The sequence below is a fragment of the Schistocerca piceifrons genome, chromosome 2 (assembly GCF_021461385.2).
Source record: "Schistocerca piceifrons isolate TAMUIC-IGC-003096 chromosome 2, iqSchPice1.1, whole genome shotgun sequence".
In the NCBI taxonomy this organism is placed as follows: domain Eukaryota; kingdom Metazoa; phylum Arthropoda; class Insecta; order Orthoptera; family Acrididae; genus Schistocerca; species Schistocerca piceifrons.
In genome coordinates, this window is record NC_060139.1 from 735867389 (window position 1) to 735881605 (window position 14217).

At 42.0% G+C, this 14217-nt stretch overlaps 1 protein-coding gene across 1 annotated transcript in view; it reads left to right on the forward strand.

Annotated features, from left to right (window-relative positions):
• Window positions 1-14217, forward strand: part of LOC124775806 (general transcription factor 3C polypeptide 1) — a 354943-nt gene that overhangs the window by 68916 nt on the left and 271810 nt on the right.

Sequence of the window (14217 nt, forward strand, 5' to 3'; positions counted from 1 at the left end):
GTAAGCTGAAAATGCATTACTGTACTGTGTCATGCATTGTTTGCCGCATTCTGATAGTGCGTGTTTACGGCCTGTCGCCGCTCGCGGCATGGTTTGCTTTTGTGCGTGCTACTGCCGTTTACAATTAAAGAGAGAGGAATCGTCTCATTAGCGAAACAATGGCAAGAGACTGCTATTTGTTGTTACTTACACTGCTGCTTTCTTTGATAATGATCAACAAATACCAAATAATGGACTGCGTATGATAGAAGATGTTCTGAACGAGAGTTTAGCGAAAATTTTTCTCCATTTGAAAATGTTTGCAGGCGCCTCTTTAGTACATTACATTCTGCACAGAAATTAGTCATCTTAGATTTAAAAATCTAGTCAATTGCTGTGCTTCATTTCTGACTATATCACTACTAGGCATAAGAATAATACGAATATAAACATGACATGATATATGTATTCTCCCGCGTTTGCTGTTCTCTCACTCTAGTTTCGTAGTTTATTAGGCAGACAGAAGTTAAATGAGATAGCAGCTAACATGAAACAATACATGGCAAAATGTTTATATTCATATTATTTTTATGGTGACGAGAATATTGCATGTGATTCACAATTCATAAAAGTTCCTATTAGCAACCATCTCTTCTCACAGGTAGGAAAAAATTCAGAATGTAGAGTTGGCCATATTGACAAGTAGAGTTGGCCATATTGACAAACAGTCTTGCCAGTCGGATTTTTGTAGTACATTGAAATTTTGCAACATCCGAAGATGAACAATGTGGAATTTGTATTTACTTCCTTAGATAATGTATGAAAATGCAGTGGTCAAAACTCGGGGCAGAGAAAAAAAGCTCGTCTTCCACCTTTTTTTTTTTTTTTAATTTATTTACTGACGCAGAGGATTTGGTGCCAGTATTTATCTTTGTGCCTGCAAAGCATGCCTGTGTAGCGCTACATATATTCGACGGCAGAAGTTAGTTGTGGCTGCACCCACCAACATTTTTCAGAACTTCCGCTTGCTTTGCACTCGATTCTAAGCCGCAGGCGGTTTTTTGGATTACAAAAACCGTAAAAAAAGTGCGGCTTAGATTCGAGTAAATACGGTATTTTTGTGAATTTTTTGGATGTACTTGTACATAATTTACGTATTTTTACGCATTTTTATCCATCACCATGGATCCTTGCTCCTTCCATCTGTGTCAAAACAGAAAAGTTTCCTTATCCCGATCCTGTACCCAGTCCCACATACTGTTCCTGCGTTGTTGCTTGGTTCATGGAATCCCCCCCAAATGGCTTTACCATCAAATTACCCATCTCTAGCTGCCACCATTCCTTCCACAATGACCTACATCTGTTCATATTCCGCCAGTCCTCAAACGTCACCAACATAGCCATGCAAAAGCATATCAATCAGGCCCAAACCTCCTTTCAATAACTCCTCTCTATCCACAAAATTCTCCTGTTGTGGTATCCCAAATTCATGGATCCCGTATAACACAATGAAACTCTTGCCCTCTAGGAACTAGAGTAACATGCACAATTCCAACTCAGAAAACTCTCCATCCTGTTCGCTTCCTACTCCCTTCTTGGACTACCACTATCCACCACATCTACAACAACCTCCAAAGCTCCCCCACACCCCCTCATAGCTGACAGTCCTGTCTCACAGAGCTATTACATTTACCCCACCCTCAAAAACTCCTTCCCACCACCATACAGTATCCAGAACCCAAACAGATCCAAAACACAGTCATGAATCTTTCCTCCATTAACTCACCTACAAACCCTACCGCAGTGACCCCATTACAGAAATCCAGCAGGATCTCCAGTCTCTCATCGAATCCTTAGGCCTATCCCAGAACCTCTCCCCAGAGTCCATCACTCTCCTCACCCCACCACTACCCGCACCCCTGACTTCTACATGCTTTCTAAAGTCAATAAACCGAACCACACAGGATGCCCCATTGTGGCCAGTTACTGTGGCCCCACTGACAGAATCTCTGCTCTCATAGGTCAATACCTTCAGTCTATTACCCGCAACACACCCTCATACGCAAAAGATACCAATCATTTCCTCCATGAACTCTCCACACTTTCTATTCCTTTACAACATGGTGCCCTGCTCGGCACTGTTTAGGCCACCATCCTTTATGGTATTATCCCTAATGTCCATGGCCTTACCACTATTGAACACTACCTTTCTCAATACCCAACGAATACCAAACCTACAACCTCCTTCCTCGTTGAAGGCATTACCTAAAAACAAATCTGGGCTACGCCTATGGGTACCCACATGGTGCCATCCTATGCCAACCCGCATGGTGCCATCCTATGCCAACCTATTCATGAGTCATGTAGAGGAATCCTTTCTAAATATCCAGAATCCCAAACCCCTCACCTGCTTCAGATTCATTAATTACATCTTCATGATCTGGAGGTGAGGACACCATATCCACATTTCTCCAGAACCTCAACACCTTGTCCCCCATTCGCTTTACCTGGTTCTACTCAGCCCAGCAAGTCACCTTCCTTGATGTTGACCTCTACCTCAGAGATGGCTACATCAGTACCTCTGTCTATATCAAACCTACTAACCACCAGCAGTACTTCCACTTCAACAACTGACACTCATTCCATGCCAAGAAGTCCCTTCCATACAGCCTATCCACCTAAGGCCGTTGCATCTACAGTGATGAACGAAATATACTGAGGGTCTCAGTAAGGCCTTCACCGACCCGCCCAGACTTTAATAAAAGCAGATCTCCCATGCCTTATCTCTCCAGTCACTCACCACCTCCCAAAGTCCCACCGTCCGCCACAGCAGAGCATCCCCCTCATGATTGTGTACTACCCAGGGATGGAACAACTGAATTGCATTCTATGCCAGGGTTTCAACTAACTCTCATCATGCCCTGAAAGGAGGAACTTTCTATCCGCTATTCTTCTCACCCCTCCCACAGTGGTATTCCGCCACCCACCGAACCTCACCCATCCCTTCACACCCAAGCTCCTAAACCCTTGCCGCAGGGTTCATGTTCCTGTAATAGACCTAGATGCAAGACCTGTCCCATACATCCTCTCACCTCCACGTACTCCAGTTTAGTCACAAGGGTCACCTATCCCATCAAAGGCAGTGCTACCTGTGAAACCAGTCATGTGCTTTACAAGCTAAGCTGCAACCACTGTGCTGCATTCTACATGGGCATGACAATCAACAAGCTGTCTGTCCAGAAGAATGGCCACCGGCAAACTGTGTCCAAGAAACAGCTGTGCCACTGGCAAACTATGTCCAAGAAACTGCTGTACCACCCCATTGCAGCACACTGCCCAACACAACATTCTTCATTTCAATGACTGCTTCACAGCTTTTCTTAATTTTGCAGGTGGGAATTCTCCCTGCAATAAATCCTACGGTCCCGCAACCCTCCTGGCATCAACCTTCGTTAGTTATTGTCCTTATCCATCAGCCACTTTCCTATTCCCATTCCAGCACTACACAGCTCTCTGCTCCACCAATCCAGCCACAGCCTTTCTACTTCCCTCCTTTCCTGCTACCCTCGCCCCTCCCCCCCCCCCCCCAGTCCCCCCCTGCCCTTTGTCCAACCTCCTGACTGCAACTGCACCTAGCTGCCCTCCCCTCTCTCCGCCTCGTCCCTGTACCCTCCCACAAGCAGCACTTTACCGACACCCAGTCCTACCCTGCTATCTCTCCCCCTCCCTTCCCAGCCTCCTCCTTACTCCCACCACATAGTTGCCTCTCCCATCATGCTCTGCTGCTCGCAGTGTGGCTTCAGCAGCCAGAGACTGTGTTCATGTGTGTGTGAGTTGCGTTTGCGTGCTCGTGTGAGTGATTGAGTGTGTGTGTGTGTGTGTGTGTGTGTGTGTGTGTGTGTGTGTGTGTGTGTGTCTATTTCTGATGAAGGCCTTGTTGGACGAAAGCTCAATTTTTGACAGTCTAATTGTTGTGCCTATCTCCGCTATAGGATGAGTAGCAACTATCCTTTTCATAATATTGTTACACTCCATCCTGGATTTTCCAATGTTTGATTGTACCTGCATTCAGAACACACACAGGTCATCCTCTGTTGTGCAAATTGAGCACTTGCAGCTGTAACAGCCCACCATACTAATAACTGCCATACATCAACTCCCTGTTGTCACAGTTGCTGCTCCTTTTGAACATTTAATTCCAATTCTTCTTTAAATTTCCTCCACTACTAACTCTTGCTGCCATACTTGACTGTTAGCTGGTCTCGTGCATTTATTTATGACCACTTTATATAACTGTCCTTTTTTCCTCCTCTCCCCCCCCCCTCCCCCAGCAAAATACCAACCACACATCCTCATTCTGAAATCTTGTCAGTCACATGGTATTCTGCCCAATGGACTTAACATTGAAACTGGCATCTTAGACTGTTTCAGATTCATGAGTCCACCACTCTTACCAGCCTGGTCCATCATAATCATACAATCAAAGCTCAAACCATCCTTTTACTCTGTGCCTACAATTCCCTGAATGCCTTCAGTGCAATAGAGAGTCTTGCCCTCCAATAATGGGAACAGCATTTCCAGTCCCATTCGAGAAAGATGTCTCAGCTATGCTTGTCCTTTGTGTGCTTGTCACTGCCTGTAACCAAGTAAAAGCTTACCATTCTGTTGCAATCCTCCTGTCATCCCCTCATAGCTCCCTGACTATGCCTTGCTGACTTACTCCACATTCCATATCCCCAAAAATTTCGCCTGTCTTCCATGATATAGACTGCTCCTAACCATACATCCCATAACACTGTTTTCAACCTTTCTGCCACAACTCTGACCCCTGCAGAAGTCTCAGTACTTCGTAAAGGCTTCACTTTAGCCCAAAACCTAAATTCAAACATGCCAAACCTGTAAAGGACATTCTTTCCTTTAACTTATTCTTTGCATTGGAAATATTTCTTTACCATTCATTCCACTGACAACAGCAAACCAAAACCCCACACAAAACCTTGTATAAAACAGTTGTAACCTTCCTCCAAGTGCAATCCTCCTCTCATTCCACCCAGTCATCCCATGGTCATCTTTCAGGAATTCTTACTGCTAACCTAGCCTCACCTTCCTTTTCTAAGTCTTTCCCCATAAGTCCAGCATCACTACTATGGAACAGGCAGCAATCCATAACTTGAAAACCAATCTGGGCATTATCATCCTTCCCACAAACAAATGCTGTACCACAGTGGTAATGAATCATAGTGAACATCCTTCAGGGTCGCCACCAATTTTCAGACACCTCTGCATACAAACTATACGACAATGATCCAATTCCAGAAGTCCAAAAAAACCTACAGCTCCTCCTCAAGGTCTTAGGTCCATTCCCCAAAAGCCTGAATCCATCTCCCTCCTTACACCAGCAAACTCTTTCACTCCTACCTTTTACATACCTCCAAACTCAACAAACCATACCCCACTGGTCTCACCATTGTGACTGGGTACAGTGCTCTCAGTGAACAATACTCTGCCTTTGTTGACCAACACTTACAAACCATTATCCATAACTTCCCATTCTACATTCAAGACACTACTCACTTCTTTCACCACCTTCCACAGTCCCTGTCCCATTACCTGCAGACACCTTCTTGTCACTATATATACGACATCCTTGTACACCACCATCCCCCATGACCACGGAACATTACCTACCCCAATAGCAACCTGTTACCAAACTCAACAACACCGAGCAAGGTGGCGCAGTGGTTAGCACACTGGACTCGCATTCGGGAGGACGATGGTTCAATCCCTTCTCCGGCCATCCTGATTTAGGTTTTCCGTGATTTCCCTAAATCGCTTCAGGCAAATGCCGGGATGGTTCCTTTGAAAGGGCACGGCCGATTTCCTTCCCCATCCTTCCCTCACCCGAGCTTGCGCTCCGTCTCTAATGACCTCGTTGTCGACGGGACGTTAAGCACTAACCACCACCACCACCACCACCACCAAACTCAACAACTCTTTCCTAGCCGTCATATCCAAACACATCCTGACCCACAGTTATTTCACTTTCAGAGGCCAAATCTGTAAACAAATCTGTGTTAGTGTCATGAGTATTCATGTGGTACATTCCTTTGACAGTATACTTTGACAGTTGTCACCTGTTCCTTATCAGAACGTCTCTTTTGTACAGCTTTGCCACCCGTATATGCTGCATCTGCAGTGGGAAGTGTATTGTTGCAATATACCGATAACCTTACCAGAGCCTTTACTGACAGACAGTATCCTATCTAGCTCATCCATAAACATATCTCACATATAATTTGCTCCTCTTGACACCAGTAAAGCTGCTAACCAGGCACTGACCATCACTCCTCTGACAACTCTGATCTTGGAAAGCTCAACCACTTCTTCCACCAGGGTTTTGACTACCTTTCCCTGAGGTGAGGGATATTCTACAAGCATCACCCAAAGTATTGTTCCATCACCCACACAACCTACAGATTATCTGTGTCCACCCCTATTCCTGTCGTGCTTCCAATCCTGTACTGCATGGATCATTCCCATTTGGTCAGCCCAGGTGCAAGATCTGTCCCATACACCCACCCACTGCCTTCTACCACAGTCCATTCACAAGCATTTCCTATCCAATAAAAGGGAAGGCCATTTATAGGTGCAGTGATATATCAGCTCTGCTGCCATTACTCTACAGCACTCTATGTGGGCATGACAAGTCACCAACTGTCAACTCTCATGAAAGGTCACTGCCAAATGCTGGCAAACTGCAAACTTGACAATCTAGTTGCCAAACATACTGCGCACCACAACACTAATGACTTCAACTGTTGCTTCCTTACAATGGCCATTTGGATACTCCTTTCCAGCAGAAATTTCTCTAAACTACGTAGATGGAAACTGTCTCTCCAGCATATCCTGCACTCTCGCAATCCTCTCCACTACCCCCCCCCCCCCCCCCCTCCCCCACTGCATCACATTGTTTTTTTCCCTTCTCTCTCTGTCCATACCACTCCTTCCCCTTCCAGATTTAGTACTGCCTTCATCCACCATTCTTCCTCCTCCTCCTCCTCTGCTGCCTCCAATACGGCCACTTTCGCACACACACACACACACACACACACACACACACACACACACACACACACACACAGAGGCTTCTTCCCCTTTTTCACTCCTCTCTCTCCCCCTCCCCCCCCCTCCTTTTCCGTACTCTTTCTCTTCCCTATCTCCCTCTTCTCCACCACCTTCCTGTTCTCCTCCTCCCCTTGATTACCCCCTATCAATCTCTCTAAGCTTTATATGCTCTACCCTGTGAACTCCTTTCACTTTTCATCTTGTTGTGCAGCTACCGAGTCATATGGCTAAAGACCTGCCTCACACTACCCTGCTATCCCCTCCTTACCTCATGCATTCTTTCCTACCACTATCCCCCCCTCCCCCCTCCATCTACCCAGGCAATTACTTTCAATAATTTATATTCAATAATCCATCTCGCTAGTACTGCAAGCGTGTACATTTGTGTGTGTGTGTGTGTGTGTGTGTGTGTGTGTGTGTGTGTGTGTGTGTGTGTATGCGCACACACATGTGTGTTTGATCTTATTTTACAAATCTGTACCTGCAGCTAGCAGTAAGGTACATTAAGCAGATTTTTGAAAAATTGAGTTAAAAGAGACAATATAAAGACTTTCTATTTTGCTGATCACATGTTTGTGCTGTAGACCAAAAACGACTTGGAAGGTTAGTTGAAGGCAGTGGATAGCATCTTGATAAAAAGTTAAAAGATGAATAACATTTAAAGTAATACAAGGTTAAAGGATGTAACAGATTTAAGTCAGGTGATGCTGTAGGTATTATATTACACAATTATTCAGAGATTTGAAAAGTAGTAGGTGAGTTTTACTACTTGGGCAATTTTTGTCCACAAATCAGTGTTGATTTAGAAAGCATTGCTCTTGTGAAACTCGGACTGACCTTTTCTCACAGGATATCCTGTGAACTATGGAGGAAGAGCAACAGTCAGTTTGCATATTCTTAGATTTCTGGGACACGTTTGACATGGTGCCCCATTTCAGACTGTTAACTAAGGTATAAGCATACAGAGGTGTTTCAAGATATATGAGTGACTCAGAGGCTTCTTCAGTAATAGAACCCAGTATTCGTGCTCGACAGCAGGTGTAAATCAGAGACAAGGGTGTCATCAGGAGTGCTCTAGGGAAGTTTGATAGGACCACTGTTTTTCTCTATATACAGGAATGATCCAACAGATAAAGTGAGCAGCAGATCTGCGACTGTTTGCTGATGATGCTGTAGTGTACATAAAGGTGTCATTGTTGAGTGATTTTAGGAGGATACAAGATCATTTCAACAAAATTTCTAGTAGGTGTAATGGAGGCAGCTTGCTCTTAAGTTAACACTTTGGGCCTCGATCCATAGCGCATGAAGCTCTATCACAAGGCCTAGCTGTTTTTAGTGTATTTTAATTTACTACAACTCTTAAATGGTTTTTGTTATAGTAATGAAATTACTCTTATTGAAAAGCCTGAACTTTCTAGTTTGAAGCTGTGTCTAATTCTTTGTTCTTTTAATTAATATTTGCTTCCATGAAACTTTCAATTATAGCATTGTTTTTGGAAAGAAGAAAAATTGGTCAAGGATATATGCACGTAATGCTTAGAAGAAAACTACATTATTTTAAACAAGAATTTTAATAATTATTTATATTTTAAGATGCAGTTGCAGAATGCCACTTTGCATTCACTACACTAGTAGCTTGTGTCTTTGCGCCACACTTTCCCAGTAAGCTTTTTGCCTCTCAGAGACCACACTACACATTGTTTTTGCTTCTGTTTCTTGCCTATTTCTGTCTCAATCTTTTCCAGAAACTGTTTTCCAGTTGATAGTCTGGAGAGTCCCAATGTACCAGGTTGTGGTTCGAGATCTCTGCTGTCTGCAAGACCTGCACAGATAGTTGTCATAAACTGTGATGATGTGAGGCATTTTCCAGTTACCTTGTTGTACAACATACTTGAATTTATCATCACCATTAGTATTAAGTGGAATGACAACTTTCTCCACCACTTCACAGTTCGATGCTCAAAAGCCCCGTATGAGAGTCATTGGTCTGATAAGCCAACACCTAACTTGTTTAGTCCACCACACAGGCTGGTTTTGACTTCTCTCTGCCTATTGTATCAATAAACTTCACAATCTCAGCAGTGTGCCTTTTTACTTATCATGTGCACATTTCTTTTGTCCTTCCAACAGAATGCCAAGATATTTCCTTTACGCCTAAAAATTAGTTCACCTCGCTGAAGTTTCAGATATTTTATAACAGAAGGTAATCCCTTTCTAGATTTTCTTGTAGTTCCCACAAGAGCAGTTTTTGCAGCTTCCAGTTCTGAAGTAAGGCCTGGACTGGTGTAGAATCTGGCTGTAAACAAAGTGTAATCTTTTCATGACAGATTCCCAAGCAATATCTTTACGAGTGTCACTGTGTCAGACCTCTCACCTGCATAAACAAAAAAATTCCAGACATAACCTGTCTCTGACTCTGACAGCATGTACAGTTTTATACGATATTTATTTGGTTTCTGTGGCATGTACTGCTTGAAATACACACGGCCATGAAATTTGCACATGCCTTCATCAATTGTAATGTTTTGAGAGGATGTATATGCTCGCTGGAAATTAGCAGACATTATATCCAGGAGGGATCTCACCTTGTGCAGTGGGTCATAGGCAGCTTCTCCTTTTTTCTTAGCAACTGAATTGTCAGTGATGTGAAAATTTCTCAAAATAGAAAGAAACCTGTCACAGCTCAGGATGTTTAGACAGAAATTACATGACACAACAGGATTCTTGGACCAGTGCTCTCGTATACAGGGTCCCACACTTAACACACATGTGGACTACAATTGTCAGAAACTTTATTATTTCTATGACAGTAACTCCTTTCCACTTTGAGAGCGAGCAGGTAGGGGAAAGGGAATTTGTGCTTCATAATTTCCTTATGCTTTGTTGTGCTTACAGATTAGTTTGCTGCTTTATATGATTCACCATTCTGTCTGTAAGTAAACATAAAAAGATGTCTAGAGGTGTGCTGTTCTGGTCTAAACTGGTAAGGTTGCACTTTCCAGAGTGTCCTGAGAATGTATAGATATTTGGCACATGATCAGTAGTCATCCAGCCTTCCTTAGAATCGCTATGGTGCAAAGCTATTGGTCTCACACTCACCCTTGTCGCCCACATACTGCAGGTGTGGTATCAGTAGGAACAATGGCAATACATGCTTCTGAAGAATTTGGACACTTGCTCTCCTCGTCTGAATCTACCATAAAAGTAGTATTTGCAAAGAAAATCACTTACTACAATAGTTACATATTGAAAGCTCTTTCAATTGAAATCTGAATAAAAATATTGCGTATTTTGTTATCTGCATTCCTTACCTGACGACTCAGAATCTTCTTCTTGAACATAGTCTACGTCATCATGAGAATCAAGCAAATCATCATCCTTTGAAAAATCGACATCACTTTCTTCAAACTCACGCGATAACTCATGAGCGATTTCATTGTCTGTCAAACCACGCTTCGCCATGACGACGCAACTGAGCGCGCAGGCAGCAGAATATTCCCACTCGCAAAGCCTCACAAAAAAAAAAGGAGTGGTTCTCCCTTGTCCAACATGCCTTCACCACCTAGTGTCAAGTACTTCAACTATAGCTTCTGCTGCGCCTCCCAGACCATTTGGAGCCCTACATACAAGTAAAGGAAGAAAGGGGAAGATCGAGCACATGCACCTGTAAAATTACGGGTGTCAGATTTTCGGGCTGGTCAGGCGCGCCCTATTTTTATGGGCATCAGCTCCTAAGTGTTAATGTAGTTGAGTCGGAAAAACAATCCCATAATGTTTGAACACAGCATTAGTAGCGTGCTGCTCAACACGGTCACATTGATTAATATCTAGGTTTAACACTGCAAAGTGATATGAAATGGAATGAGCACGTAGGGAAGGTGAATGGTCAACTTTAGCTTTTTGGGAGGATTTTAGGAAACTGTTGGTGATTTGTAAAGGAGACTGCATAGAGAATACTAGTGCAAACCCATTCTTGAGTACTGCTTAGGTGTTTGGTATCTCCAAGAGGTTCAATTAAAGGAAGACATCAAAGCAATTCAGAAGGGGGCTGCTAGATTTTGCATGAGGGCCATGAGGGTAAGATAAGAGAAATTAGGACTCATACAGAGGTGTATAGACAGTCATTTTTCGCTTGCTCTTTTAGCAAGTGGAAGAGGAGAGGTACTCTCCTCCAAGCACCATACAGTGGCTTGCAAAGTATGTTTGTAGATATAGATATAAAATACAGATTGACAATAGCAAGAAAAACTTCTGTGAATTGGAAGAATACAAATTTAAATTGGGAACCTTTTCTAAAAGTTTGTTTGTGGGGTGTAGCATTATGTGGAAGTAAAATAAATAGCATATACAAGAAGCGGAGATTTTAAATATGTCACAGAACAATTCTGAACATTGCAGCCAATAAAGGCATACTGAATCAAAAAACAGACTTTCTAGCATAACTTAATTAAAGTCACATCCTGAGGCAGCCTGGAATATTTAATTCAGTAATATAGGGAATAAGTGTATTGAGGAGAAACGGGGGGGGGGGGGGGGGGGTAAAAAAAAAAGGATTTGATAGCAGATTAAAATGGATATAGGTTGTGTTAGTTGTGCAGAAATTTGTGCAGAATGCACTGATGTGGGGAACTGCATCAGATGGTCTCCAGACTGAAGATAACAACGATAATGCTACACCTAACACATAACTGGAAAACTGAAGGTGGTGACAAAAATATTAAGTTCTGTGCCTACCTCTATACTCCTTACGCAAAGCTTACCTGAGTTACTGCTACAATTTTCCTCTTGTCCAATTACATTTACAAATGGCTCATTCAAAGAACAACTGTTGGTAAACTTATATGTGCTCTCAGGTTTCTCAGATTTTTCCATCGTACTCTTTTCACAACATACTGTGTACGTGATAGAAAGTACTGTGTTGCTTGGCACTTCTCAGAACGTGCATTCGTGCAGTTTTAACAGTAACCCTCTCTGTGACACACAGTTCCTCTCTGTAGCTGCTGCCACTGGAGTTGAGATGGTATGTCTGTGACATTCTTGTGCCTACTAGACAAAACTTTGATGAAACTTGATAATCTTTGGACCCTCATTGTCTCTCATATTAATCCTATGTGGTAAGGGCCTCAGACTGGTGTGCTGTATTCAGAAATTGCTAAAAATGAGTGTTTTGTGAGTTACCACTTCCATAGGCAAACTACAGTTCTTTAGAATTCCGGAAAAAAATGTCACCTTGTTGTCTGCCTTTCCTTCTATTAATTTTATTTGGCTGTTTCATTTTAAGTCACTCCATATGCATATACCTAGATATTTAGTGGTTGAGACTGGTTGTAGTGATCGTACATCAATTGTGTAATTGAACAATAATGAGTCTTCCTGCCTAATTATGTGCAGTATGCTACATCTCAGATTTCCTGTATAATTTTTTGCCATGCAGTTCCTTTTATATAACTGTATCATCTGTGAACATTCTTTTGGAACTCTGTCTGTTGCAATAACTTTATGGGTATGGTGCTGTTAATTAATGAATGTTGTGAGAAATTCACATGTTATGTTACATTCAAACATGCACTGTAATTGTGGTGTGTAAGTAAATAATGAGCCAGATGCCAAAAAATGAAAATTTTGAGTTACTGGTGAAATTCTTTTGTAAACACGAAGGCCAATAACATATATTCTGATACGAGTACCAGAACAGAGGGAAACAGTGTTTACAGCTGTCAAAAAATGGCACTCATGTCTAACACCAACATCAGTGTTCAGAAAGTGAGTCATGCGCCACTTTTCTGTTCTTTGCTAGTGACTTGGCATGCACTTTTGTGGATTTCTGACAATTGAAGTAGCTCTGTGATTTGTTTGCAACTATAGGACATTGCTGGAGTAACTATTTCAGATACATAATAAATAATGTATAAAGACAGTAAACTGCAGCTAGAACTCCATCACCAAAAAGAAAAGAAAACTGTGGAGTCCATGGAAGTATGTACTGCTGCAATGTATTTACAAAAAGTTATTTCTCTTTCATTGTTAAGGTGCTGTGAAGTGTACTATTTAATGCAGCTCCCAAATGATAACTTTTGCATTCATGTTGGTGATAATCAAACCATTTGCAAGTTTCTGCATGTGTGGCATGGGAGGGAATGAAATTGCTTCCTGTGTGCACAAAGTCTTTACATTGAAGTTACCTGTGAAAAGAAACTGATAATGTGGAGCAAAAGCTGCTGTGTGCAGAACAAAAATAAGATGACGACCTTTCTGTGGGTTTACGTAACAGCAAAATGTTACTTTACAGAAACAGAGTGCAAGTTTCTGATGAAAGGACACTGTTTTATGTCTTGCAATCATGATTTTGCTCACATTGAGAAACTAAACAGGCTAACTGCTTGGGAAGTTCTAAAAGATATAGTTCGCTTCATCACTGAAACTACACACAACACCATTCAGAGTAACTTTTATGCAAGAAACAGATTTTACGACTTTGCTGCTGCCTTCACTCGTGCACATATTTCAAAAGTATAGTATCAGACTGACTGCTGAATGGCTAGGGGTATTGCCTTTCACTCAACACTTAATGCAATTGCAGGATTCAAAGAACATAACATCTTGGAGGGAAACATGAAGCCTTCTGAACTTCAACAATTGCAGCTGTAATCACTACACTGTGAGTCTAGGTTGTCTGTAGAAAAGAGAAGAGAGTTAGATAAAATGATTCCATTTGTAAACAAAGAGAATAAGTGGTTTTACCAGAACCTCGTGAAATGAATGAAAATGGCATGATGGCACTTGTATCATTATTATGTTGAAGCCATTGCATACAGAATGTTTTACTTTCTTCATATTTTGTATGATTTTGTTAATAAAATACAAACATGGCAAGAAACCTGTAGAGTTTTTGTGTTCATCTAGCAATCTCCAACTTTTATACTGCTTTTGTGTAAGTGCTATACATATATTGTTGATTATCTGTAAACCAGTTTTTTGGAACTTGACTCAGTATTTACTTACATGTCACAATTTAAAAATACAGTTTATGTGTATTACTTCCTTTTGATTTTGGTATCACAAAATTCTCATAGTGTAGGGTTAACCAAAAGGAAAATACTTGGAAAGTTTGTG